Genomic DNA, 3,876 nt, shown 5'->3' with positions numbered 1-3,876 from the left:
AGAGTGTGCGTTGGGGGTAACTGCTGGAGTCTAACCAACTAAAACTGCATGACTGAGCCAGGCTGACACACACAGGTGCATAATTATCCTTGCATTTGATATAGCGCCTTATCTCGCCATTGGGATGCCTCAAAGCGCTTCACAGGATATACTGTAAAGTGAACTGACTGTATATTTTGTGGGTACAGCAGCCAATTATGCACAGCAGTGTCCCGCAAACAATCATAGCTTGAGTAACCCAACTTTTTTGGGGGGGCCGGAGGGGAGATTATTACAAAATGTAATCCACCAATCGACTAACAACCAGGTTCCTATTTACTGCTAGGCAAACCGAGGCACGTGGAGTAAGGAAACTTGCCTAAGGTTTTGCCTGGCCTGGGAATTGAATCCAGGTCCTCTCGCTTGCGAGGCGAGTGCGCTGACCACGATGTTACAGGACTCCACCGAAATCCTAATCTCCCATTGAAAGGTTTGCGGTGTAGAATTCCCATTGACAATATAACAAGCTTGGCAGTCTCCAGGGGTTGCGTCTGTCCGTGGGAACAGGAGCTTGGATCCGTCAGTAATCCTGTCACTGTATCCATCCGCATTCCCCAAATGTTACCATCAATACAGCCGCTGGATGTACACCACTCACTCCCACATGGAATGCAATCACACACGTTCACACACAGAACACAACTATACACAAAATGCATTTACACACAACACACACAGAGCCATTATAATAATACTTACATTTGATATAGCACCTTATCACGTCTTTGAGACGTCTCAAAGCGCTTCACAGAATATGCTGTGAAGTGAATTGACTGTATATTTGTGGGCAAAACACGGCAGCCAATTGCGCACAGCAGTGTCCCACAAACAGTCATGGATTGAAGTGACCAATTTTACTTTTTTTCTTGAGGAATTATTATCAGGTGTGTAGAGTAAGGAAAGTTGCCCTGCAGGTAATTGAACCCAGGTCACTTCATGGCTGTGTGTGGGAAACAAAACACACCAGTCTGTATCCCGTGAAGCCCTTTGGGACGTCTTCCTGATGCTCTATCAAAGGCAAGATTTTTATTGTTGTGATTAAAACGAGAAAACAATGCATCCAATTTTTCATCAAATAGATATAATCCTTGCATTTGATATAGCACGTTATCTCGTCTTTGAGACGAGATAAGATTATACTGTAAAGTGAATTGACTATATTTTGTGGACAAAATCCATCAGCCAATTACAGCAGTGACCCACAAAGAGTCATGGATTGAGTGACCAAATTATTATTTATCTTTTTTTTAAAAAAGGGATTATTACCCCTCCAGAAAGCAATCCGCAATCAACAAACAACCGGGTTCCCACTTATTGCTAAGTACACAGAGGTGTGTGTGTGTGGAGTAAGGTTTCTCCCCCGCCCGGTATCAAACCCAGGTCCTCTCGCTTGTGAGGTGAGCGCACTAACCACTACGTGACACGATTCCACAATATCCTCACAAGTCATCCAACAGCAAGATGGTTTAATATAATATAACAAGCCTTGCATTTGATACAGCGCCTGATCACGTCTTCGAGACGTCTCAAAGTGCTTCACAATATCCTGTAAAGTGAATTGACTGTATATTTTGTGGGTGAAATATGTATAGAAAGAGGAACAGAGAATACCAGCCAGACGATCTGACATGCTGTTGTTTCTGAGAAGTAAAAAGCACAGGAAGGGAGGGCGTTGTTGTATCAAAATATTTAATAAATATTAATTTTCAAAAAAAATTTATCGCCAGGAAATGACACGAGAGTTGCTGGTAATTTAACACTAAATGTCACAATACATGAGAAACCACTAATGACGTGCCCAGGGTTTAAGAGCTGTTTTTTTTTTGCTTTTTTTTCAGATTTCAGTAACGGGTACAGGATATAAAGTGTTGCACAAGAACATTTGATTTGCTTTCAGTCAGTCAGTCACCAGGAATGCAGGCAGGCAGTGTCGTGTGGCAATTGTATAGAAGATCTATCTCACTGTGAAGAAGGAAAATAAATCTACCTTGCAAGTATTCGAGAGCTAGCTTATTCCTAGAATACTTCCTAAATGTAGTCATTACACAAAAAGAAATCAAAGACAAAGTTGTTCAATAACATCTCCGTGGTGAAAAATGTTCCGAGATTTACAAAACTCAAAACGCTCTCGCTTAATGTAAATTTGCTTTTTCTCTAAAAAAAATAACTGCGTACATTTCATCCGCACAGAACCAATGGTTAATCTGAATGCCTTACCTGTGCGTTTCCCTGTCTGTCACTCTAATGACTTTTTAATATGTATAAATTAAGGAAAAAACAAAACACCTCTTTGAAAGCAGCAAAAAAAAGTCAAAAGCATTTATTTCAAAGTCCTAAATGCTCCGTCTCCGCACGTCTCAAAGAAAAACAAATTGGCGTTTTTTTTTAATATATAAACCAAATAAAAAAAATAATCCTGGCCTAAAAAGAGGAAAAAATATCTCAAAAGTGATACCTATAAAAGAAAGTGATTCAAAATACATCATACAAAAAAACTGTCCCAAGGTTTATCTACCCTAGTTATTAAAAAATAATCTATTCTCAATCTAGAGAACCTCAAATTTGGTGTGAAAGGGGTGGGGGGGGGGGGGGGGCGAGGTGTTCGATTTCAAGTCAGAACACGAGGGAAATAAAATAAGGAGGCGTAATATTACAAAAGCTATCAAAAAAATCCTTGTTCAATCTAAACAATACATAAATAAGAGGAATGATGTTTAAGGCTCTTGATTATTTAAGTTATTAAATCAAATATACACAGTTGATTAATTAAAAAAAGTATTTACAATTTTATACAGCGACAAAGGAACTTTTTTTGGGGGGGCTTTTGTTCTCTTAATCAATCAATCAAACAATTAATTAATTAATTAATTAAATTCTTCATCTGAAACAGAGACTTGTCTGAAATTGTAGCCCGACCCCCACAATCCAACTAAACACAACGCAAGAGGAGAAAAAACTATCGCCCTTTTGTTATTTTTTTTTTTGACGTTTCATTGCCGTGGTTTTTCAGCTGCAAAAGGCACACGGTCAGACATGGAGCCAGATTCAACAGTCAACTTGTCCTGTACATAACTTAACAAATACTGAGCCACTCCACAGTCAAAATAAATAACATTCAACCATCTTAAATTAACTTAAATTAAATTACGGTTGGGGGCTTCCAGCAAGGAAACCTCGCCCAGGGTGAGGTGGTGAGGGTGGGGTGGGGGGGGGGGGGAGGGGAGAGACGAGAGAGGGAGAGAAAGAAAATGAGAGAGAGAAAAAGAGGCAAGGGGGGGGGGGAAAAGAACGAAAGGAAGTGAGCCTAATTAGACTGATTCTTGCGAGACTGTTCAGCCATCTATTTAACTAACTCAATTTATACCAGGTCCACGCTGAGATCAGCATGGCTGTCGTTTTGTTTGCATAGGTGTGAGATACTGTGTAACGCAGGCACCCACATCAACCGTCCACAACCCTCCCCTGTCAGGCAATTGCAAATTGGTCTTTAACATGAAATAATAATAATAATAATCCTTGCATTCGATACGGCGCCTCATCACATCTTCGAGACGCCTCAAAGCCCTTCACAAAATATACTGGGAAGCGGATTGACTGTATATTTTGTGGGCGAAACGCGGCAGCCAATTGCGCACAGCAGCGTCCCACAAACAGTCGTGGATTAAAGCGACCAATTTATTTATTTATTTTGAAGGGATTAGTCCTCCCGGAAAGCGATCTGCCGATCGACTAACAAGCGGTTTCCCATTAACCGCTAGGTAAACAGAGACATGTGGAGTAAGGAAACTTGCCTAAGGTTTTGTCCTGCCCGGGAATCGAACCCGGGTCCCTCTGGCT

This window comes from Callorhinchus milii, unplaced genomic scaffold (assembly GCF_018977255.1).
Source record: "Callorhinchus milii isolate IMCB2004 unplaced genomic scaffold, IMCB_Cmil_1.0 Scaffold3, whole genome shotgun sequence".
NCBI lineage: Eukaryota > Metazoa > Chordata > Chondrichthyes > Chimaeriformes > Callorhinchidae > Callorhinchus > Callorhinchus milii.
This window is presented reverse-complemented; position numbering follows the sequence as displayed.